General features: G+C 35.9%; 1 protein-coding gene across 1 annotated transcript in view; it reads left to right on the forward strand.

Moving 5' to 3' along the window:
- Positions 1 to 467: 467 nt before the first annotated feature.
- Positions 468 to 27,259, forward strand: part of LOC134542079 (probable E3 ubiquitin-protein ligase RNF144A) — a 272,730-nt gene continuing 245,938 nt past the window's right edge. Inside the window, exon 1 of the mRNA XM_063386001.1 lies at positions 468 to 738. The gene's annotated coding sequence lies outside the window, so the exon portion shown is untranslated. The remainder of the gene's footprint in view (positions 739 to 27,259) is intronic.

The raw sequence follows: 27,259 nt of genomic DNA on the forward strand, positions 1-27,259 counted from the left end.
TATTGTGTTATTTTAGCCCTCAAATTCACATTACGTACATTACATATGTCACTAATGTGCAAATGTCGTGTGCAATAGATTTATATGTATCTTGAAATTGCTACTGTTTTATTCTCAGTACCAGGATCACAGTTGCAAATATATCAGTGTATTTGCTGTGTATAAGAGGTGCAACAATTTAGAAGCTAACATTTTATCACGTTAGACTTGTGAATCAATGGAACTAGTGGACTACACTGGATCTAAAATTCAAAATAGCGAATTTGTTTTTACGTGTAGAGCTAAGTTTTAATTCTTAAGTTTAAAAAGTTTTTAAAATCGTAATTCCAACTTTAATTTCTGTACATGTGATTTTTTTTACATTCTGTGTTAAATGTTCAAACGATCGTAAATGTATTCTAAGGTTTGGTTTCTCTTCGTGCTTTCCTTCTATGCCTAATGTATTTATAAACCTTGTTCTATGTAAATGATTGGAGTCAGAGCGAAATGTGTAGTGGTTGTGTTATGGTATAACTTTATGTCAAATGTAATAATTTTAAATATGTACTTACAATGAAATCTCAACTGTATGAGGGTTTTTATTCATTAGTGCTTTCTTATCCAAAGCTTATGTTACAGTGAATCCAAGCGGTGTGAAGTTGTGTTTATTAAATTTTGAAACGCATTATATCCGTGCTTTGACGTGTGTAAAAAAATATCGAGCGCGTCTTAAAGTCATCCAGAATTCCAGATTCAAAGGTTTGTACACTAGACTAATTTCTGAGTCAAAATTTTTTATCAGCATTTAGACAAGTTCTGGCTTATATGGCATCTTGTGGTTGACTCGGATTCGTTATTTATAGGAAATGATACAATTCGCTGGTCCTGTACTAGAAAGATAGTTTCCATTAACTTGTTTACGTCTTTGACTTAACTTTTATGTATTTACACATCTATTGCGGATACTATTAACCGTGGTTTTAGGTAGAGCAATGCAATGATTTTTTTTTTAATTTAAGTATTTCGTAACGCTAATATTGTCAGTATTGGAGCTCGAATTCAGGACACCCACCTATCTGCTACGATTTTAATCGAAGCTATCTTTAATATGTGGGGCAGATTAGAACATATTTAACTCACACTATCCAGACACTCAAATCTAAACTTCAGAATCATTGGATTTTCATTCATACTGAAATTAATTAATGTATAAATTTGTCATGGCCGCCAACAGAGGGGAAGTTTTTGAGGCGGGCACTACTTAAAACAGTCACCAATCTACAAAACATGTTTAAACAATTGCACAAACAACAAAGCAGTCACTGCAAGCAGGCAGGCACTACCAGTAAGTAGGCACCATATGCAGGGAAAGCCCCACATGCAGGTAGGCACTACAACACGTAGACACTACCTGCAGGGAGAACTCCATCCACAGTTAGACACCTCACCGCAAGCAGGCACTATAAGCATGCAGTGACTACAGCAGACAGGACATTTACTACTGGACAAGAACAGACAAATACATATGAAAAAATCTAAATTAGCTCGCATAAATGCAATATATTCAAGGGTTATATGTGATGTAAAAGCTCCATATAAACGTATCCAAGTTTAGCCCTTCATCCTGGTTGACATGATCCTGTATACATTGATCATATGGTGCATGGTACATGATGCGTGCTGTTTTAATTTATTATGTCGAAAGATCCTGGATATACCAAAAAAACTTTGAGATGACGAGATTACAATCACAAAATGTATATGAAAGAAAAAATTTCCACAAGATCGGACATAATTTGTTTGTATTGTGTGATTCAAGTTTTTTCTATGTTCAGGATCTTTCGACGTACTAAATTAAAACAGCAATCATCATTTATCACTGGATCATTATATACAGGATCATTCCATCAGAATCATGTGATGAACTTGGATACATGATATAATTATCTATATGAAATTAAAAACAATATAAAAAAATTATAACATAGAAAAAAATATATGTAGGCTACCTAGTTATGAAAGAGATGATAAAGTATTTTTATATAAATATTAATAATAGTACAAAATACTAATTTGACCTATCAAAGAAATGCAAAAATATTGTAAAAATTAGAAATTTATCTCTAAATTATATGTTCATTTTGAACCAAACAAAGTATTACTTATGCGGTTGACGACTATTAAATTGAGGTTCTTGGAGACCAGTATTATCAAGAAAATATTTGCATTTGAGTTTATTTAGAATTGTAGCAGTTGCGAACATAAAGTTAATCTAAAAGATTACATACCACATTCAACAAGAGAGACTAAATTTGATTTTAGATTTGAATAATTTTGTCACTATAAGTTTTATTGGGGTTGTACCAGATATTGGAAACACATTCTAATTCAGATCTCTCTTGGGCTAAAGAGAGAGAGAAAGAATTGATTCATTGTCTGATGTGTGATTAATAATGAATTTAATTAAAGCTAGTTTTCTATGCGAGTTATCAATGTGTTGGTTGAAGTATATTTTAGTGTCAAGTATATAACACCTAGATCTTCAATGAAATTAGTGATAGAAAGTGGAAAGTTATTATATTATATTTATATCTGATACGGTTAAATTTACTACCTAATGACTATTATACCTATAGGCTTTTTCTTTATTGAGGAGCAAAAATATTGCAGGTAGCCTATACCAATTTGCAATTTCAGCAATGTCAGACTGAAGTCACAAACAGTTATGAAGTGAAGTATCTTTTCTGCAGATTTTCAAATCATCAGGAAATAACAGAGTGGAGAAGTAATTTATAACTGTAGTTGTATTAATAAAATGTTGAATAACAAAGGTAATAGAGTTTACCTTGCGGGACTCCAGAACTAGCATAATAAATTAGAGAATTATGATTAAGGTAATTTTTTTACAGCACTGCTTTTCAATGAAGTCATGTTAACACTCTAAAAATACTTACTATATATAAAACACTAGACACATTCCTGTATTTACCCTGAAAACAGTGTTACTGAATTCCTAGGTACTGGTTTCTGAGAAATCACAGTTTATAACTTAAATTATAATACGTGTGTATTGTTATGGCTGCCACAATTTTTCGATTTCCCTTGTGGGTCTGTGTGTGTAGGTATATGATTAGGAGAACTTGAGTTAAATTGTTAGAATGGTCAATTACATTAGGTAAGCTACATTAAAAATACTTCAAAACTTTGTGGACAGTTGGTTGGATTATTATAGCTACAGTAAAAATACTGTAAAATATTTTTAATGGTTGTTTAGGAATTACCAATTTAAGAATTAGCTATCCTGATCCAACCAATCGTTCACATTATTTAACAGTATTGTTTATGTAGTTATATTAACCCAACCAACTGTACACATTGTTTTGAAGTATTTTTAATTTAGCTGATCTAACATAATTGACTATTTTCACAATTTAACTAAAGATTTACAAATTATATACACACACAGACCCACACGGAAAAGCAAAAAATGGCAGCGGCCACGTTAATGCTTTGCAAAGTATTGTAATGTAATCTATTAACTGTGATTTCTCATAAACCAATAGGAATAGAAACACTGTTTTCATGGTTTATATAGGAACTTCTCTAGTGTCCCAAATAAGTATTTTTGGAATATGCTGTAAAAATATTACTATTATTAATAATTGAAACAGCAAGTGTCATGTTACAACAGGATCACTGAATACATAATAATACTATCAGGATCAAATGTGTAGGATTTGGGTATTAAAAAAAACTTAAAACTATGAGTGCTCACCTATGTCGGAGGATAGTACATTTTTTCTGTGAGCAGGAAATGAAGATGTTCGTGATTGTGTAGAACCTTTGACGAAATATGAATTTCATGAAGTACCCAACTAAATTAGAATTTGCTGATCATACTGATGTATGTTCTGCCTCACATCATGCAACACTCGCAGAAACACCAGCTATACTTGCATCAGAAAATACAATAATGGCACAAAACTGACATACCCACTTTGAAAAACCATAAATTTCTGCTGCCAACAAATTGATTACGTATTTCACTTAGGAAAGAACATACAAAATGATACATGAGCAATTCATTCGACGTGTCTTGCCTGCATTCCACTATGTGGGACTTCTTAAAATCACAAACAATATATATTTGCGATGATAAAAAATATTGTACCTACAAATTAAAATTAACACACATATACATAACTTAAAATAACCTTTCTGTATAGTTTCAATCACATTCACAAATGTAAAACAACCTAAGAAATTGTTTCTATAATTAATGAATTACCACATTGACTCAGATATTACTGAAACATAAAAATACGTACAGGATAATTAAACATTGTGGTAATGAAGGTATATGAATACAGCACTTAAGGGGCCTGCCTTCTTGGTCACACACGGTGTGCAGAGCTTCAGGAAAAACGAGATTTCAAAACTTCTCAAGATATCAGAGTGGGGTATGTTTACGAAAAGCATTTAAGAGTTCGCTGAGGCCCGAAAAGTACTTTTAATTTTGGATCATTATATTTTTAAACTGTACTTCTATAAGAGTTAAAATGGCTGAAACGCATGTTTTCAGAGTAATTTTTAGGTGTAAAACAAGTGGTACAGATTCTTGAAAGCACTTAAGGGACTTGCATTACACCTTTATCTTCATTTCCCCGTAATATAAAAATACGGTCCCGCACAAATTTCACAGTTATCAATTGACGACGAGAAGACTGCGCGCCAGTTCAGAGCCTTGAGCCTAGAGGTGATACCGCGCTAGAAATACCATCGAGCGTCACGCTTATCATCCCGCCTCACTAACACACGTACACCCCTGACGAGGCGGGCCCCTTAAGCTATAACCCTTTTGCTGGTAATTAAAATTTTGTAATCTTGCTCTCCTGTCTCAACACAACTACCACAATGGTTAGTAAAACTGCAATTGGAATGTCTTTATATATATATATATATATGTATATATACATATATATAAAGATATATATATGTGTGTGTGTGTGTATATATATACACACACCAAAGTCTCTAATCTAGATAATTAACTATAAAGTAATTCAATAAGACTATATTAGAAACATAGGTGTGCCTACAGGGGGGGCCAGGTGGGCCATGGCCCCCCCTAATGTAATCACTCAGATCGGCATTTTCTCTAATGCGTTCGTTAATATTCGTATATTCCTGGCACTGTGACACTCAAACTGTTTTTCAGTGTTGCAGCGTGCTAATTAACAATATTTTTAAACATTTTATCCTTCTGGAAATACAGCCGCCTTAGTTTATTTAAAACACGAGGTCCCTTAAAATGGCCAAGCAAAAAAAATTTTTTAAGAGGTTTGTTAAAGTTCTGTTGTCTGAATTGCTGTGTTTGCATTCACTAAAAAGAAGTTCATTTCAAGGTAGATCTGGACCAAGCTATTGGAAAATTCGAGGGGCATAAATGTGTAAGTACCCTTTAAACATTTGTCTATAAAAAAAAACATATTTTCAAGATTGTTAAAATTATATGGATATAAATATTAACTAGTAAACATATCTCGTTGATACTTCAAAAAAATATAAACACGGCAATGAGTGAATGTATTTAGGCTATTTAACATTCTAAATTCAGCTTCTGATTTAAAAATTTAGCAGGGCCCCGCCTAATGGAAATGTCTGGGCACGCCTATGATTAGAAATGGAAAAGAATACAAAAAATTGTTAGATAATATTCACTGTGTTAAAGCTGGTGCAGGTAAGTAGGTGGATGTGGGTGCTCCAGGTAGAGTGAATGAAGTAGCCACTGTGATAGCTCTTTATTTCCTGTTACAGTAATTTTTTTAGGTACTTATTTCTATACTAAATATACAAACTTTTTTCTTAGGTTCTTGTATACCATAGATACTAACTTCATAAGAACATTGTTGATGTCATTGCCTTACATGACAAACAAAGTTAAAAATTAACATTATTGTTTCCCACAAACTAATTTCGTAAAGAATTACATTTGGAATATTGTAGAATATTAACCATGTTATGAATTTTGATAAAGAAAAATAATTATTAGGAAATCATGTAGTGTTCTAGAATCCCAATCAATCTAATATATTTTGTGATTCACAATTTTTTTTATTGCTGAACAAACTAGAAAATGAATCTTTATTATTTATTTTGAGTTTCGGCACGTTATTGCTATGTTGTCGGAATACTAAAATGATCGTAATTTTATTTCAGTTAACTTATTATAAATTAATCATTTTATTATGGAAAAAATACTAGAAAGGTTGAATCACTTTTAGGAAAAATTTGGTTGCCTAAACTATAAATTCTATATTCATGTGGGTATAAATATCTTTATTAACATTTTAGTTTAGTAAGTATCGAGATCTATTTAACTGTTGCAAAGAGGTTGGGAGAAAAGACCACATGAGTTTCTCTAGAGAAAGTAAGATAAAATCTTGTTTTGTAAATGAGGTCAATGACCTTGGTAAAAAATGAGAAGTAAAAATGGTCTATATTAAACCTGTTGCCCCTTTTCCAGTAGCATTTACTTACTGGCAGGCTGGATTTTTTTATCATAATTTTGTCAGTTGCGGGTTTTTTGAAGTTCTTATTGTCAGGGCCATTGAGAGGGAGGGGGAGGGGCAACATCCTATCAGCCCAAGCACTAGAATGGCCCCGGTTGAGTTTGAAGTTTTTTTTTTAATACTTGGGCCTACTTTGTTTGACACATGAACTTGCAAGTCATTTGATAATATAATTTCATTGTAAACCTTACAAGCAATGTTATATGTACAGATTATGTCTGGCCACAGTAACGTTTACCGTCTTTAGATGATTATTATTATTTTAGAATTTTGGGGTTTGTTACGTTTGTACAATAAATAATAGGAAAGGGACCCAATAAAATTATTTGTTGCTGGGCCCTTGGTTTCTCTCAATGGCCCTATGTCATGGTCACTGCATTAATTTACCATGTGCACAAGAAAAACACTTCTCTGTATGTATAGTTGAAAAGAAGGCAGTCGAAAGTTTGCTTTCAATTGTCACATTCATCCACCTGCCTAAAACTTTACTTATATAACATAATGCTCAACAAAAATATTAGAATTAGCATTTATATTTACAAGATAATAGGTACTTCAGGCTTTACCTCACACCCAACATTAGGAATAATTGCGTTCTTATGTTATTAGATTTAGATTACATTTTCTCTGCTATTTGTAACACTCAAGTGTTTTCTTTACTAATTAATTGCTTCACAGTCAATCGGCTATTAGTTTTTCTGTGTTTACACAGTTGGGAAATTCATACAACTTGTTAACTTAGGCATAAGTATTAAATTTTTTTACAAAAAAATTAATAACTATATAGTGGCTGACCTTGAGCCTTTACGATTACTTCCCAGCATACGTTTCACAAATGTTTGAAAGTTTTATTAACAGTTTAAATTTAAATTTATGTAGTTAATAACATGTAGAATGATGTTTGTGTCTGGACCTCAGGCAGTGACGTCTAAAAATTATAACATATCCTTGTAACCATTGGTGCCTTAGTCAGCTATTAGTATATGCAATTACAAAGTACATGCTGATGGAAATCATGTTTTCAGCTTTTAATTTGAAATATTGGGAATGTTGTACTAATATCACTTAAATTTAAGAAACAAATTTGAGATACAAAATTTAAGGGGGGAAAATTACTGTTTTTAGATTAAAATTTTATTCATCAGGAGAAACGTAGCAAAAAGTAGTTTACAAAACATTATTTCTCATAAAACACACACACACATATATATATATATATATATATATATATATATATATATATATAAATTGGATATTGGTTAATATGACGTCTATAAACTCCAACACCATTTAACCTATCACCATGAAAGTTGGTACATCAAAGTGTTTTTTCATGAAGAAATTTTTTTTGCTATCCATTTTTTTTTGTAACTCACCGCTATATGGTGCTGCAGCGTATCAAATTTTATATTTTTCAACTGATTGCCATAGGTAAACAGATAATCATAGGTCATAGACATTTGTATAATCAGTAAATGTGTGTCATTTCTCTTGTCCACCACACTGTCATATAGCGCTATCACCTTGTGTTCAGTCTGGGCAATGCCAGGTTCTGCAGTAATGAGTAACTATTATTCTTTTATTTGTAGACAAATGACATTTGTATCACACACAACTGAACTCTTCTTGGATGTCTATCTGTCAATAAACATTAAATATTTTTGTATCACATGCAACCAAACTATCTTTGAAAGTCTTATATGTCAATATTTATACAATATCAGTTTTGCTATAACTCAAGGAACACATGGCAACAAATAATTACAAATACTGATTGTGACTGTGATTAGTTATCTGTAAGTTATCTTTCATTTTTCCAAAATTTTTATAACATTATAGATTCTAGGTAAAATACAAACCATTCATTTTTAGATATAAAAAAAATTAATAAATATATGCAGGCAGAACAATGCCGGGTTCTTCTATTAGTTTATAAAGTTTGTATACACAGCTTTTTGCATTTACATACATTGTTAAAATTCCTTTTGAACTATTTTCAGTTGTTGGTAATAAGTTATTGGGACACTCATTTTTTTGTGTTCAACATTTTGGTGGCTTATGAAAATATTGTGATTGGAATTTTTTGAGACATTATAAAAGTTAAAATTAAATTGGTTATTTATGTAATTACTTAGTTTCTGACTTGAATAAATGTATTTTATATTTAATAAAATGTAAATAGTATATCTCAATTATTGCTGTAATTGAAAACTTTCAACTGCACACATTATACAGTACCTACTGTCTACTATAACTTCTCATTAGTAAAAACATAAAATAAAAAGAATTGGAGACCAACAGACAACAGATTTATTTCTGTGCTTGTTATGAGAGAAGCAGTTGTGATTAAGCATTGGAATATCTTTTGGTAGCTCCTGAAGTCTGTTATGCTTTTGTTGTATATAAATATCAGGAGCAGTTTTTTTTTATCATTATAGGATTTGTATTTGTAACACTTCTTTCTTATCAAAAGACACATAGTAGAAATCACAATGATTATAACTAATGATTCTGATGTTTTGTAGACTAATATTTTAGGAGAGAGCAAGCAGTAGCACTATAAAGTTCCTGATGAACATAAAACCAACTGCATGTTAGTGTGTAACCGCAACACCATGGAAAGTACAATTGTAGCACATCTAAAATCAAATTTTGTAAAATATCACCATGTTTTTTATGATCGACTGTACATTACACCAATTGGAATGCGGGCAGTTAAGTAAGCCAAATAAAGTAGTTTGGTTAACTTTATGATTTATACAACTTTGAATGTGCGATTCCGATTTGGTGGCCGCTGTAATTTTTTTTTCTTTTCTTTTTTCCATATTGAAGTACTTATTGATGTAATGATTAAATTCTTTTCTTGTGATGGACTCTTCGGCAATGGTGATTATGAGATGCGATGTGAAAGATTGAACAATAGCATCTTAAAATTATAGTTCTTGACATTTTTAAATATTTAACCACATATTGAACACAGGTTTCATATGACATGTTTTGGCTTAAAATGGTATGAGGCCTTTTTATATTTTTAGCTTTATACATATTTTAAATGCCGGAGACATTAAATGACTCTTTATTTAAACAAGTTACGAAACTGCCATTGTCACAAACTTATACCTACTAACTAATACTTTAATTTGCAGTGCAGTGTTGTGTTATAAACAACGCCACTTAGCTTGGTAAGAAGTTAAAAAGAAAAACATGGCGTACTAATAATTGGACGCAGTAATGCCATCAGGAGACAACATTCATTTGGGATTTTGGTGGAATAATATTCGAAGGTAAACGTGATTACAATGACTCTTGTTAGAAGGTGAACGTGAATCTACCGGACGCAGATGCGCCATCAGAAACCAACTAAAAAAGCATACGCGCAATCAGAGACCAACTATATAAAAACAAACTTAGATTTTAGGGATTTTCACAAAGCCTTGTGAATAAATTGTTCTTTTAATATTTAGTCAACATCTGCTTATACCATGCTTAATTTTTAGTATTCCACTATTTGATGTAATTGCAGAAAAGTGGTTAAGTGTAAGAAAAGGCGTACCGCCTTAACTTCGCCACCAATAAAGACGATAAATAAATAAATAAATAAATAAAATTGCACTCATGGAATAATTATTTTCCGTTTTAACTTTCTTTCTCAAATTAATTAATTAAAATAATTATAAAGATTATTCCACCAAAATCCCAAATGAATGTTGTCTCCTGATGGTATTAATGCGTCCAATTATCAGTACGCGTCACGCACGGCCGTGTTTTTCTTTTTAACTTCATACCAAGCTAAGTGGCGTTGTTTATAACTCATTCATAGCACAAGTTATTTTAAATGGCATGCAATTGCCGAGTTAACGAGACATGTTTTACTCCCTAATAAATTGTATGTCTATAAAACCCACGGCAATATTAAAAGACGGTCATAAACCCGTAACTCTCACTGACAGTTCACTTTTTGCTAATGATTAAGCGTTCGGTTTTATTTAGGAGTTCAGATTGGCTTTATGGGGCAAAACAAGGGTTTGACTAATGGGGCGTAGACTAGATCCCGATACCATTACAATATTGATTGCGTCATCAACATTAGGCGCTGACGTCATTACCACCTCTACATTATTACGGGACAAGTGCGGGAATATAGGGGTTTCGGGTGGGGAGCATTCACATGCTTGTTTTGCAAAAAAAATAGTTGCTTTATTAAATTAACTTTGGGTGGCTGTTATTCAAGTATAGAATACAATACCGAAGATGTATTTCCTACGGTATCGTATTATATGCTATAATCCCGCCCGATTTAGTATATTTCGAGATAGGTACCACGTTTTTATGCTTTAGATGTTTTTTACTGTAATTCATACTTCTTAGGTATCATAAAGTATACTTCAGCCCTTTTGCATTCCCGCGCTTCTATCTTAAGAACGTACAGGTTGTAATTACTTCAGCACAGCCTTGTTGACGACTTCATTAATATCCCTACCATATCGCAATGCAAACGTATAAATATATTTTTTTATTACACGCTTTATATTAGCTTCACCTGTATGTTTGTAACCGACTCCTTTGGGTGGGATTTTGACCCACTTTAAACGGCCAGATTTCATTCAAACTTTGTAGATCTATCGTGGACCGATGACAATACACTAATTTGATAAGATTATCTCATTATCCTGATTAGGATCGACAGGATTTTAAATAATTTCCTCACCCAGCCTGTGTGTGAGAGCAAGTGAGACAACCGTGCAGTCGGCGCATGCGTACCGTCTACCTACTTTCCAGCTCGAGCACTCGGGGTATTAGTAATATTACAATATATCCACGACAGTTGGTTTGTTGGCCGAGCGGATTAAGGCGCGGGTCTTCGATGACGTCAACCCACGGATTCACCTGTCGTGGGTTCTAATCCTGTCCACGGCTGAAAAAAAATATTTGTTTTCTTTTCAACAAATTTTGGGATTGGTGCCGTAAATCCAACTGTAATTAGTCTGAGACTTCGCCAATCCTTCTATTCAAACTAAAAAGTGAAAAAGAAATATAGTTAAAAAAAACTAATAAACACGCTTTTAAAGCACATCGAACTAAAAAGTGAAAAATAATTAAGCTCTAAACAATCATGAATTAAAAATAATAGTATTATTGTGAAAAAAGCGTGGGGTGCTTTGTTACATATTTATCGTACATCGAGCGCCCGATGGTAGAGCAGCCGACATTTCATCGGAAGGCTCTTGGTTCGAATCCCAGTCCGGGCTATCCGAATTTTTCTCACATATTCTATACACTCTCATTGAGAAGGTCCTTTCATCATCCTTTCTCAATTCTTATCCTTTCCAAAATTCCTGTGACGTAAATGTGGAACGCTTCACGTAATAATTAATCCGTAACTCCCATCCTTTCCTGCTTCACAGCATTAATTTCGTACAGTATGTAAGACTGGTCGATGTCACTTGTTCGTCAATAACCTTATACCATTAAGTCTCACTGTATATATTGATAACGTTAAAATCTTTCAATGGCTTCTAAAATCGAGATTTGACTATCAATGCAGCTGTACACATTAATAATTTGGAAAATAATTACGTTATAATTAATAATTAAGTTATCACGGAATTAATAGTCCAATAGATCAAATAACAGTTTAAAAAACGCTTTTATAAATAAACCAAACTAAAAAGGAGAAAATAAATAATAGTTTAAAAAATTAAAAAACACGCTTTATATAGAAAACCAACCTAAAAATTGGATTTTTTTAAATAAATTTGAATAAAGAATAGTGTAATTTTTTTTTAATAAATATAAATTAATAAGAGTGTAAATGAGAAAAAAAATGTATTTTATTTAAAAAAAAAAAAAGCGTGGGGTGCTTTTCAAGGTATTATCGAAATGATAATCCTTCTACTCATTTCTGTCAATAAAATATATATAACTACTAGCTAACCCGGCAAACGTTGTTTTGCCATATAAATTATTTCTAGGGAATTTCTAGCTGCAGTACCCGGCGTTGCCCGGGCTGAATACAGGATGAAGGGTACCTTTTTCGAAATCAGATGTAGTTAGTAATTGTCTTCTTAATTTGAATGTCAAGTGTGCAAAATAATTTATATCACTTTCAGATCCCGACAGACGTTGCTCTGCCAGTTTATAGTTATTTACCTGGTCTGTATGTAATCTAGACTCTTTAAAGTAATATAGAAAAAAGCTTAAAAATAAGAGATTACAAATATAGAAAAGATTCCATTATCTAGCTAATCATCGACATGCATTGCAATGCCTCATTCAGCTATGTTTTGTAATATGTTTGAAGTAGTTACACATATACAAATCATCTATCCATCTCTCTAAACATATATTTATCTCTACATCTTTATATATATATGCATCTCTCTATCGCTATTTATATCATTATATATACATATTTACATATATACCTCACACTATCTCTATCTCTTCTATATATAAATCTCTATATAGCTCTATACATCTATATATCTCTTTATCTAACCCATTTCATTCTCTATACCTCGCTCTATCTCAACTTATCTCTCTGTCTCTCTCTATCTCACTCTATATATATCACTCTATCTTTGACTCTCTTTTATATTTAAATAAATTCTGTCATTAGTGTGCACTTATACAACAAAAACAGACGAATTACCGCTATATAATATGAAATAAACACATTTTTGAAACGATTTGTGCTCCAACTATTGCAAAATAGTTATACCGTCTCAGAAACCTTCACGGGCATGCGCATTACAACTCACCAAAATTGCATCGCAATTGGATGAATGGTATAGTAACGCATACGGCACAAACAAACGAAAATTAAAGACATGACTAACGCATCAAACGATGGTGCGTTTAAAATTCAAGGCAACTAACTCTATCTATTGACGAAGTTAAGAACAAAACGGTTATGAGCGCCTTTATTTTGCTAGCCGCTGCGAGCTCCACTAAGCGGGCTGGTCTCACCAAGGAGAAAAATATGAATTTGCCAGACCTTACTATGTGTATGATCGTGTGGCAGACATAAAGAAATGACACTCCCTCACTATTTGCATGTCTATGACCTATGATTTTTTCTGTTATAAAATGAAATTATCACTTTTTCACTCCCTTAGGGATTGAATTTCATATTAATATGTGGTCTATGTGTTAATCCAGGTAATGAGCTCGCCGTAGGCGAGGAAGGTTGATCAAGTGTTAATTGATCAGCTATCGATCGGAGTTGAAAAATATAAAATTCTATTAAAAATTAGGGGTTTGGGGTAGAAGGGTGAAAATTTAGGGTTGTGTGTATTTTTTAATGCCACATCATAAAAAAATAAAATAAAAAAATTTCTCCAAAAATTAAAAAAAAAAAATGTTAGGGGTGGACAACCCTTATCACTTAGGGGTATGAAAAATAGATAGTAGCCGATTCTCAGACCTACTGAATATGCATACAAAATTTGATAAAAATCGGTCAAGCCATTTCGGAGGAGTATGGCAACGAAAACTGTGACACGAGAATTTTATATATAAGATTGACACCATGCACCCCACGCTTTTTTTAAAAATAAAATACATTTTTTTATTATTTACACTATTATTAATTTATATTTATTAAAAAAATACACTATTCTTTATTCAAATTTATTAAAATTAATTTTCTATATTTTAGTTTGGTTTTCTATATAAAGAGTGTTTTTTAGTTTTTTATAAACTATTATTTATTTTTATATATTTTTTATTAGCTGACCTACCCTCACCAAAACATTCTCTTTGTTTTCATCACTTCGACTGCAAAACATGCCTATAGGAGGAAAACGAGTCTTATTATACATAACCTAATACATTTTATGTCACCTTACACATTAAACGAAAAGCACATAAAACACAACTACAACTTAATACCATTTAAAAGCTATAAAAAAAACCTCCTTTCTAGACTTTATGGCAGTAACGTTTACTGTTAACATTTCTCTGTTAGTAGATATTAAATTTAAGCAAAAAAATTGCCTTTTAATTTACTCTACAATTCGAAACACGAATCGTCGTTTTCCTATCCATTACTACAATCACAAACACACATTCTTTCTCTATGCTGTACCGTTATATATTTTTATTTTTATATATTGTTACGATTTACAGGGTTCGCAAACGGATAGCCCAATTATAGATTTTTATCACACACACAGTTTTATTTATTGCCATTATTTACATTACTAGCAAATAATCTAAAAATGCCAATTAATCAATTGTACTTAAAATGTTGCTTCCTCAGTCACTCGTTTTTACACACTGCACACCTCGCTGGGCCGCACCTCTGGCGCAACTCTCGCCGCAGCACCCCTCGTGGTCCTCCATCGCAGGACTCCGTCGCCGCCGTCGCACTTCCCCTTCGCCGAGATCCCACTCGACGCCTCGCTCGGAACTTCGCTCGGAAGTCCGCCGTGCCCGCGACACTATCGCCTGGAACTGAACTCTTCGCCCTGGAACCTTCGTCCAGGGACTTCGCCGCTCTATCGCCCGGAAACTCCGCCACGGGAAAACTCCCCGACTTTACTGAACTCACTCACTCCCTGCCCTGGAACCTTCGTCCAAGGACTTCGCCAATCCGCCGCACCCGCGGCACTATCGCCCCAGAAACTCCGCCGCGGGAAAGCTCTCGCCTGAACTCTCACTGACTGACCCAGGCTGGCGTCGTCGGGTATGTATATAGGCCCAGTAACCTTCCAGAACTCCCGAGCGCGGCTGGGGCCAGTCGCGTCATTCCCCGCCGACCCGACGGCAGAAATCTCTCGAAACACGTGTCGGCGGCTCGCGTAACTCCGCAGCTGTCAGGTGTCAGTTACGTATCAAAGGCAGGGCGCCACGCGGGGAGTGGTGGGAAGGAAGGGGGAAAGTGACAATCCTTGTTATCTTCCAGGCGCGCGCGACGCATATCATGTTGCGGCAGCCGCCAGCCAGCTATGCACCTGCACGTGTCCCGGCCTTGCTCACGTTCGTAACAATATATACATACATACACAATGGTTACATTTAGTATAAATAAACACTACAGTGCTCTGCTATCGTGACTACTGCATTTACTACCACACACTTAAAATACATTTCTTAATTCCTATTTAATACTTATCGTTTACTTATTTATTCATTTTATATAGATATTCAATTCTACTTATTAATTCACTTATTCTCGTACCACGACCGTTACTATTGCTCCAAAACTGACACAACCATTCAGTTATTTTTACGTCGCTATTTTGACTTTTACTGCCAATATTAAATATAATTATTTTCTTTGTTCCGCCATTAAATTTGTTATCGTTGGTCAACTTCCATGACGTCATACATTTCCCCTATTTTATTTCCAACAAATAATAAGTACGATATCTTATTTGACCCGACAAATGTAGCAAAAAAATTTTATAGACCTGGTCTATACTCAAGAAACGCAATAACGTCAGACTAAAACAATTATATAACGTCGTTTTCAAATACTTGTTTATAAACTACGCAATACGCAAAAACTTAACATTGCGTAGCCCTACTTTCAACTCTTTAGTTGTAGGTTCGGTGACGTTTTGCGACTTCCGTGTGTTATAAAATATTGTGATTTTCTTGCATTTTTTGAGACTGTGCGTGGTTTTTAACTCCTGCCACTGTCGATGTGAGACCTGCCGTTACAACAACCTCCTCCCCACTCGTTTACGATCTAGCGGAATAACCTTTGTTGGAAGGATAATATTCTTGTGAAATGCATGTGTACTAGGAAATGTGTGGAAGTGCCTAAAGCCTTGTTACGTTTGTGGTCTCCTTAACGTCTCAAAGGGCCTCCGACGGAAAAATCCTGCGAAATTCGCATGGGATTTATGAGCGGGAATTAGGTTTTTTTTTATTTTTTATTTCCGAGTTGATACTGAACTTCCATAGTCCATGCTAATTTTATTAACATCGTATTTCTCTCCCTTGCTAGATGTTTAATGCATTGGAATGCTAGAACATAGTATTAAATTACTACCGTGCTCTGCTATCGTAACTACTGCATTGTTTTTCCTGATTGAACAGGTCTGTAAAAAAATCCAAACTAGTTTTTCTGCAACTATGCAACGTATAATAATTGATTGTCGTGTCGGAATACAAACAATTTTGTCACTTGGCTCAGTGTGGACTCGCCCAAATGTTACAATTCCCGGAACTTTCCTTAGAAAGTGAAGATTAGGTGAAAGATAACTAACAATTTTCATTGTGTTTGCACGAGTTCTCGCGTGCAGATATGCTGGAAAAGAATGCTCCCATTTACTTCACAATGAAGGAAAATTTGCGAAATCTCCAGGATGAATTCGACAGGCTTCACCATGCCCAACTTAAATTGAGTCCTAAGAAGTGCTTCTTTTTCCAACAAGTGGTAACATTCCTGGGGCGTATTGTATCTCAAGATGGAATGCGAACAGATCGTAAGAAGATCCATTCTGTTAGGGAATGGCCTCAACCTAAGGATAAACATGAAGTAAGGAGTTTCTTGGGACTCTGTACCTACTAAAGGCAGTTTGTGCCTGGGTTCTCGACTTTTGTCGGGATTTAACTCGCAGTGCCTTGAAAAATTCATGTTGAAAATTTTACCCTAAACACTGTCGCCTGTACTGAACCAGGGCTGAGTTTACTTCTCACGCTTAGCATCGTCGTATAAGGGAAATGAAAACAATGTGACAAGTGTGAACAAACAGTCAATAGAATGTTGTTGGTAAAATCTGTTGAAAATTTTCCAAACGTGAACAAAGAAATTTCGAGAAACTGTTTACAAAAGATTTTAAAACGTGGCAAAATTAATACATTTTACGGCTGTCTCACACGTCATTTTTGGTCAATACTATTATTTAAGAACTACTCCTCTAAATGCATGATGATAAAACTTTACGTTTAAGGTTTTGTTCCACTTTTTTTTTCACCTGCCGTACAATGCCACGCATGTGTTAATAAATACGAAAACTTGCGTGACTTTAATGAAATTAGATAACACTTTGTAAATATGCGGTGAATCCGGTGACATAATAGTTGAAACTAATAATGCTTGAAAGCTATCGTTATAAATGTACAGGAATACCCTGTAAATAATAGTAATGGCAGGAAATTAAATAACCAATTTGACATGAAATACTGGAGTCTTTAAGCGCTTCTTCGTTCACCATTTTAAACTCGTATTTGGGGTCAGCAGCCTTAAAAAATAACTAAACTTGATCCAATTTTCGATGGCGCTGCTGGCCACACTTATTTTTCACAGAAAACTGAACCCTATATGCACCCACCATTCCGCGATCAATCCCATTTTCGGACGGCGCAGCGTTGACTCCACTGAGTTCGGTCCACTAGAACATTGTTGCCGTGACAAAGTATATGAGGATAAAGCATTGCATGCTTTCGCGGTCATCGTCTTAAACTGTCTTGGCTTCCGTAGCTCTAAAGGCCCTTCCACATTCGCTTAGTCGCGTCTGTCTGACCGTGTTGTCCGATGCCACATTCACTTGTCTGATGCATCTGGTTCACGTGGCAATACACGTAGGTAAGCATGGTAGATTGCTATAGATATTTTTCTTGGATTTACTCGAGAGCCTTCTCTAAAGGAGATACTGATGTAAATATATATTAATGGAATTTCAAATCTTCTTGAAAGTTAACCAATTGTTGAAAATATATATTTGAACCAAAACTGTTATTTTCATTCCTCCACAAGTTTACCTTTTATTTACTTTTTCGGCTACTTCGTTTTCCTTTTCAAAGTAACTTAACGGTAAAAAAACAAAACAAAATAGTGCCCAAGACAAAATGATATAAACATACAATAAAAACTTTTGTTTAGAAATAATTATTTTTGCGCGATTTTACGGTTTGTGTATACTCATAATGATTCTCATTGGATAATATTGCTCGTGAAGACAGATGCTGACTGGGTGACCTCGGGAGTTCTAGTTCGTCAGCTCTGGTCAGACAGATCCGCTCCACGCGTCTACCATCAGCATCTGACATCATAGGGTACGTGAACCAGAAGTCAAATTCCATACCCGCAGCAGTCAGACGCGACTACACCGACGTTTTGTTCTTCATTACAGCAAACAGGTGATGCATTTTATTTATCAACCCTGAAGATGTCTGTTACAATGCTGAACGAAACGTCGGTGCAATCTACCACTTCGAAGCGGCTCAACATTCGAATGCCAAGATAGCTAATACGAGCATAACTTCGTTGGATATTCCGTTCAAGTATTGTAGCCGAGAGAATGTACTGTTGGCTGAAGAGTGTGGCCAATAGACTGCCTGCGGGATGACCACCCCACCTTTTTGTCTCTCCACACTCCTCGTGGACAGTGCGCGAGCGGTATGAGCAGCTGAGTTGCATTTTTCTCTTTGGAGCCCTAGGATTTTGCTTGGACCATTTCCGCCATTCTTAGTATTTTTTAATTATTTGTTAGCTCTTTTCTCCTAGAACCAACTTAACAGTGAATTAAATTTAAAGTTATTCGTGTTTTTGTGGTAAGATTAATATTGCAAATAGGGGCCAGATTTTTTAATCAGGCAATAAGTGATATGACAAAATAATAGTCATAGAAGTTAGCTTTATTCTATGCAATAATAAATTTCTATACTAAGTTTTTCTAAACTAAGTAGTTGCTTTTTATTTAATTTTTTCTTTGCAGTTAAATTTTGGAATGTTTGAATTATAGACATTGGTGGATTTATAGTTCACGGAATAAACTTTAGAAAAGGAACATTAAAAAAAAAGAATTTTACGACTTGCCAATGGCAAGGTCTTAAAAGATGGAATCACATGTGCACATGAGGGAAGAAATGGTTTTTGGCCATTGTGGTAAGTAGCCAACATAGTATTTTCTTCTGGAGTGATTTTGGGAAACCCTGAAAGAGCGAAATCAGGATGGCCGGACCGGCATTCAGACCCGGGTCACTTCTGCGGCTTGGCCTGTACAGCACGCCACATACAATAGAATAGACTGGATTTCGTGATTCCTCCCCTCCTTCCCTTTCCCCTTTACTTTCCGCCATGATTTCGTCCAGGGACTATGTAACTGCAATTGCGGAATTACCGAAAATGTCTGCTTACAGAAAATGCCGGATTACCGGGCGTTATCTCCCGCGATCGCTAAAAGCCAAGTTGCAGAGCAAATGCATCTGGCAACAAACCTTGTCCAGCAGGAAATACACATAACAAGTCAAAACTAAATTTTAAGGCTCGTAAGTAAGTGCACTTCCCAGCGATCCCGAGCCGCGCCGGACACTCCCAGCTAATCCCAGGCGCAGAGTTAACACGAAGTTCGCGTAGTATATTCCTCACAGGGCCGCTGAAATGCCGAACTATCGGAAGTCTACAGTCGTGGAGTGGTCGTGCGTCATTCGCACCGCCTCGGGGGCGTGTATGTACTCTACTATTCCTGTTTGTTCCCTGAACATGGACTATCATCGAGCTGCGAAACACCGAAGAAACTTTGTGCACATAAACAGGCTCACGGTCACTTGCTTGTAGACGACTTGTTTACGGGAAGGAAGGGGAATTTGTGCTTTCGGATCGCCTTTTTTTTATTGCAACAGTTTATGACGTTGCATTTTTATCATGTGGCCTTTTCACGCGATGATTATTTATGACTTGTTATTGAAATACGTTCCGTTTAAGGTCATACATAGGCTTAGTTTCTCTTTAAGGCATGTTGACGTGTGTTGTTATTCGTCGTGAACTAGACTGGTTGGGCATTTTAACTATTACATAATCATTTTTCGTTTTTCTTTTAAGCCTTAGGGAGTAATCCGTGACTTTCCAGTTTCCGCCTCATAGGTACAGGTGAGACTGAAAGAACCAATGAAGTAATAATATAATTGCTTGCATTTAGTGTTGGGCGTAATCACTCGTAAGTGGAAGACTAATGTAGTATCTCTCGACATAATCTGTACTAATTGCTGGATTGAAGACTCCCCCTATATCTAAGACGTGGTATTTTCAGGAAAATGAGAGGCTTCTTTTGCTTGTTTACATGGTGGGTACGCCCTGATGTTTGGAAGTCCGAGATTCCCGGTGTTATAGCTTAGAAACTACGTAAACTAAGGGATTTCCAAACACTCGCGGCATCTTGAAACTAATAAAAGTGACAAACCGTACTATGTTTATGCTTTGATTCATATTCTGGGTTCTCTGGGAAATACGACGGAACATGAGCTTCGAACGCGAGTTTTCTTTCCCAGAATTGTTTTAAATGACCCAATAAGCGATTTTGTTTTTCACTCTTGTGTTTGTTGCATTCCAATCACACTGTTAAGTTCAAATTAGCACGTGTTACAATTGTTAAATCATTATATTAAAGAAAAACGGGCGCTAAATAGAGAAAAATATCTCAACCTAAGTAAAGCATGATTTCTGGTAATACAATTTCGGGAGTGCTCTTTCTGTACGGATAATACATTTTTAAAGGAAATTTTGTCTATTTTAAATGTGGCCATTTTATAACGTAGAGCTATTTTTATAATAGAAAGAAATTAAAAATATTGCATTTTGGAAGAAAAAATTTGCAATTTCTTGGAAGAAATTCCAATTCGGCCATGTGTTTGTTAATGTTTTTTTAGTCTTATATAATGTACCAAAAAATCGACACGAAAACCAAAGCTTCTCACAAACGTTAAACAAGAGCTGAAGAGACAGGCCAGCTCTTTAGGACGCTAGACCGTACGTGGAAGTTCGGGTGCGAACATTTTTATTTTTGAGGAACAATATATTGAACGTTAATATAGCCGATTATAAATACTTATTTTTGTCACTTTACAACTTACACGATGCAACAAAAGGTTTCAAAATTAGCACTAAAGTCGATATTACTAAGGAAAAAATAATCTTAATTCATGGCGAAATATTCAAAATATATCTATGTGCAGCGTAAAGTGAACTTTATGTGCCATGTTCTCAAACTAGTACCTAATAATTTTTGTAGGTCAGTTTCTCTGGGAAAATGATACGATGGGAGAAATGTTTCTGTTCGCGCTCACAGATAATTAACTGCCCACGCTTAGGGTAGTAACACAGAAAGTGAAAAGGGAGGGGGGTTATTTTTGGAGCCCCTATTCCAAAAGTCATAAACCACCGAACACCGTTACTTTCCAATTTATAATTGTATAATTCGTAGCAAAGAGGCCTGCTTCTACTGCTAGTACAAAACAGAAACACTTTACAGCAATGTACTGCATGCAGTAAACTATTTGTTTAGTAAAATAATGGTACAATCCCGTTATTTCCACGCCACGCTATCTCGGGCTGATCCATTGTAACTAAAGGAGTTGTCAGCTGTGAGATGCGACTAAATAAGTGTTAACATGTTTTAGTATGTGAATATTGAAATGACTCATCAAAGAGTAACGAAAGTCGATAAGAGTATTGCTCAGGAGTGGGCTCTCGATTATGGAATAAAAAAGGAGGAGGGAATAACGAATAAATTAGAGAGCCAAGGTTACTGTAACCTTTTTTTGGTAGCAATTTCGTCGCCGTGTTGTTACAGTTGTGAACCTCCATTGCGTACTTAGTTGAGGGCATGTTATGTATCATGGCAAACATTCTTTCTCACTTGCATACATATACGCTTTCACTCCTGTTTCAAGCTTTTGTGTATCCTATACATTTCCTATCCCTCTACCCATGAATTTTCATTCCTAGCGCGCGCGAGGACTACGCACACACGTGTTTGCCATAATTGTTATGAAATGAGGTAAACTAAGATTTAATGTCGCATAGTTGTAGCAAACACTGGTGAAGTTTCTGGGGCCCCTTCCAGTCTGCCGAAACACACTTCTGGCTACGTGTGCGTGTTCGCCCTGAGAGCGGGAAGGCGTGGGACCGCGGAACTGGTCGGGCCGCGTCCCCGTTCCGTAACCCGCTTCAGGCGCCCCTCCGCCTCCTCGCAGAGTCACGAGGCAGATGCCGACAGTGAATTTCCTCGTTATTTTGAATGTCATGTGTCCTGTGGTGTGGAACCATCCCTGCGCTGGGGCGCCGCGTCGCTCGGGATGGAATGAATTAGGGCGTAACGTCCTGAGACGATGTGCTTGGGCGGGGGAAACGGGATTATCGCGCTAAGATACATTGGCCATTTGGTAAACACACCACCGCTCGACCCCGCTGGGTATCGAAACCGATCCTTGTAGGAGGCGAATGTGCTGACCACTCAACCATCGACAGCCATCAGCCGTCACCAGCTACAGGCGGTTTTTTTTTTTTTACTGAATCAGTGTTTAAAAAAATAAATACTAAGATAAAATGGAGTAAATCAAAAGGTAAAATAAAAAAAATCTTAATTTTTATGATGCATAGATTAAACTAAAACGTGCAAAAAAAATTTTGCTTTAACATTTAGTAACAACATAAATATAATTATGTTCAAATGTTCAAATATATACTACAGCACGATCAGAATGCTTACATTAATATTTAAAATACCCATCAAATTTAAATTTTTTTAATTAAAAAAAATGGCCCTTTTTTTCGTGGATGTGTGTTTTGTATCAAGGGTTTGGGTGTTGTTAGAGCACAAATTCACCCCAGCTTTTTAACATATTCAAAATTGCCCCTTGCCACTTGGGATATATTGTATGGGGTTTTGTGGTTATTTTTTATATTAAAAACCTTGTTATAATGTAATGTAATTTTTTACACGAGAGGAAATCTGAACAGTATAAGAATTATTAAAAAAAAAAAAAAGAATCGTCCGCCTATTTAAATTGCACAATGGCGCTTCCTCGTTCCTCGAGCGAAGCCGGGGAAACAAATTAGGTTTCTGCGCGCACCGCCCGATGGTCCGCTTGGCAGCGTAGCAGACGGCCTGGCTTAGAGCGGAGGAGGCCGGGGAAAGCTGGTGGATCATGTCTGGCGGGTTTTTAGTGGGTCACATTTTAGCCACTCCGCTGCTTTGGAGGCCAACTTGCTCCGCCGTCGAAGAACTCGCTGGTTTCCGATTTCTGTGAAAGCCGCGGTACCTTTCCAGGCTTCAGTTCATCCTCAGATACCTTTATTTTCACTGTACGTGTTTGGAAAGAAAGGAGGGAACCAGAATAATGGGCTGCAGGTTACGTGCTTTTAAAACGCAATGACGTTGCTGCCGAAACACTTTTCATGATAAAGGTAAAGCGTTTTTGACTAGTATTGCAGTGAACATTCAGACTTAAGACATGTTTATCGTGACTTAATAAAAAAAACTTGTACTAGCTAAATTATGTATCAATAATTATTTTGTTAATTTCATAAGATTATTCAGCTGCCAAGTAAGAACTTTCGCAGAAGCACCTCATGATCTTAGTGTGTTTGTAAACCCGCGTACCCGTCGCTTACCGTTACAGTTTGACAGTTTGGTTGTTGGGAGATATCATTCTAGAAGGAAAAAAAAAATTCTAATCTGAAAATTGTGCTCTTCCGTTAAAGCTCGCGCCTCTAAGCTCGGATCCTGGTTTGGGACACGATTTCTGTGATTTTCCCCAGCACTTTTATATTTAGTTTTATGTTATTGGCAAGATTCCACATAGTTAAACAAAACAATGCATGCTTAGCATACATCACACACGCCACCGTATTAGTTCATCACAGTTAAAAAAAAAGTAATTGGAACTGAAGTATTTTTGTAAAAGTACAAATGTTTATAAATTAACCCCATTTTTGTAAAACTGTGTATTCTGTAAAATTACTAGAATAGTGACAGTAAGTAGTATTGCAAAAAAAAATTGCATAATACAGATCTCTAAGTGCTCATACCATGCATGGTCAATGGACTCAGTAAGTTGCACTTACTGCCGATAGATCGCACTTAATGGTAAATACGATTTAGACAATTGTATTGTTATTTGTAGTGCTTGTCGCCAACCAAAACTAACATGTAACTATATTTTGCTCCCTGGACTTATTACACGTAGTTACTAATTGATATTATATTCCTCAGGTAATGTAATTACAGTTCCCTTTACGTGAAGTGTCGTGGTTTTGTATTTTCATCGTAAATATGCTTTAGTATTTACATTTTCTTGTACTTTAAAAAATATTCTTGACAACTGGTTTCAAAAACCTTGTTTTTGTATCGTTGCAATACTGAGAGGACCATTTGGTGCGAGAGGGAAAAGAAAAAAAAGGGGGAGAAAGCTACGAACACGGAATGATTTACGGATGAGCTATAACAAGGACTGTCGAAAACGATGATGACTGGCGAGAATGCTGAGTGACTTGGAAATAATCCTGCATGGGACTTAAAATGCAATGAATCTGATGACGCAATGAAATTAAATGTCACGGCGTCGATTTCGCCCGCGATAGAGAGATGGAGAGACTCGTCGGGCGTAAGTCGATCGCTCTTCCCGCGGACCGCTGGTCGTTTCGGAAGGGAGAGTCCCGATAAGATGACTTTCCGCGTAGCTTGAACAGTGCAGGGCGAGCTACGACCGACCCTTACTTGACTGCGCCGTAATAACTCCAGGTACACTGTTCAAAATTTTCATTTTAAGGGGTCCGTCTAGTCGCGGTTTATGTGTGTTCATGAACACGACGCTCGCTGGTCCTTCTAGCGCGCTATAGCAACACCATGGCTATAGCCTCTAAGCGCAAGGCTGTGAACTGGAGCGCAGTCTTCTCGTCGTCCATAGGACGTAACATTATATGGCATAGAAATGAAGGTAAATGTGTAATGCATGTCCCTTAAGTGCTTTCAAGACTCTGTACCGGTTGTTTTACGCCTAAAAATTACTCTGAAAACACGCCTTTTAGCCATTTTAACGCTTCTAAAAATACAGTTTAAAAACTTAATCCGTAATCAAAAGTAATTTTCGGCCCTCAGCAAATTCTTAAATGCTTTTCGCAAACAGACCGCACTTGGCTACCTTGGGTATTTTTAAAATAGCTTTGTTTTTCCTAGAGCTCTGCGCACCGTATGTATTCCCCGGGCAGACGGGGCCCTTAAATTTGCGATGAACGTTGATTACAAATTATCCACGGATCTTCGTAAATTTATCGTAATCTTTGTAAATTTATAGTTACTAAGTTCGTTTACTTTGAACGTGAATCCACAAGAATAATATTGGTATATAAACAAAACATTCAAAAATTGATTAAATCTACTGCAAAAAAAAAACCACTCCTATTTATTCCATGCGTGTTTACCGGGTTTATAACGATTAAACAAAACGCGTAAGTCAAAATACGGCGTTGTACCTACAAAGAACCAGTTATCTGGAATAACGAAGATCTCTTCATTTATTTGAGGTGAATAATTATTTAAAAAATGCGTAAATTTTTTGTAATTTCTTACAAGGTAAACGCTAGAATGGTTCTTTACTATGTAGTATTCGTTTTTCAATTTACGACTGGTATCTTACGCTTTTCTGTCTTTAATGACCTCGTTATTAACTGGACATTAGACCAAATACCTACATACGGTTTAATGAATTTGCTTTTCTTTTTAACTGTGTTACTTAAGATGATACACACACACAATTACGGATCGATGTAACGCAGTAGTAAGATACTGGACCGTATTTATTAAGCATCCTTGGTTAGAAAATTCTTGGGAGGCTGTCTGTAGACCATGGTTTTCGTGAAATAACTCAATGCAAGTTAGAAATTTGCAATATAGCAGTTGATGTACGCACACAAGCTTGTTTGAATTAAATTACTTCCGCGCGACATCCACCTGGTTTTTGCGGCCTGTTTTTAAAAATTTAGAATATAAGTTATAAAGAGTTGTTTTCCCATTCGCGTTAATATTTTAGGAAGCCATCAATATTTGTATTTCCAGTGGTAACCACGTGTCATATAAAAACCGTTAGTCCAGTGGATGGTGCGATTCCTCCTCCCTCCTCCGTAAACATATAACAAATTTAAAAACTAACTGGAGATATAAGAAGAAATAGTACAAATAATGCCGCGCATTAACTTCGATGTCGGTACAATCATAAGGATGTGTTATTTTGGTAAACATTTTGCATTAAATTGTTCTAAGTATTTCCTTTTGCAAACATTATAATTGTTTCTCTGTACTGTATGTATTTTTTTAATTTAGTAAAAATTCAGATAAATCTATAGATTTGATAATGACTTCAAGACATCTGACATGCTTTAATATATATTACTAGCTGCCCGACCCGGCTTCGCACGGCTATACTAAGATGCTAAGAGCGTGCTCCGCGTGACGCAGGCTCGCGGAAGCTCACGGGCGGGAGGAGCGGCTGACACTCGTGCGGACACTGGGCGGGCCCGCACCTCGAGGCTGGTGTTTGCTTTGCAGAGGAGACGTCCCCGAGGTGGCCGCTGCTCGCCTGACGGGTGTGTGTGGGCCAGGGTCGCTTCTCTGGGGAGAGTTCGTTATACCGACGCCGTAATGGTAAATAATAAAAAATTCCGTGAAAATTTATTACAATGCTGTATAATGTACCGATGGTTTCCCGACTCGTGCACGCAACATAAAACTGATGTACCCGTACTTCGCTACGGCAGTCTACAGGCAGATCACTCTTGCGCCGCTCATAATACATGCCCCTCGTTGTGGGTACGCCACTGCCGCGCGATGCCTGTTGCCATGGAGACGCAGAAGGCATGAACAATGCAAAATACTGTTCTCATGCAGACAAAGTACCCACTGTTGCCTGGTTTTAACCACCTATGCTATGGGATCTAATTTTCGGAAAATGTCATCCTGCGTAACATAAGGAAC

The sequence above is a fragment of the Bacillus rossius genome, chromosome 1 (genome assembly GCF_032445375.1).
Source record: "Bacillus rossius redtenbacheri isolate Brsri chromosome 1, Brsri_v3, whole genome shotgun sequence".
NCBI lineage: Eukaryota > Metazoa > Arthropoda > Insecta > Phasmatodea > Bacillidae > Bacillus > Bacillus rossius.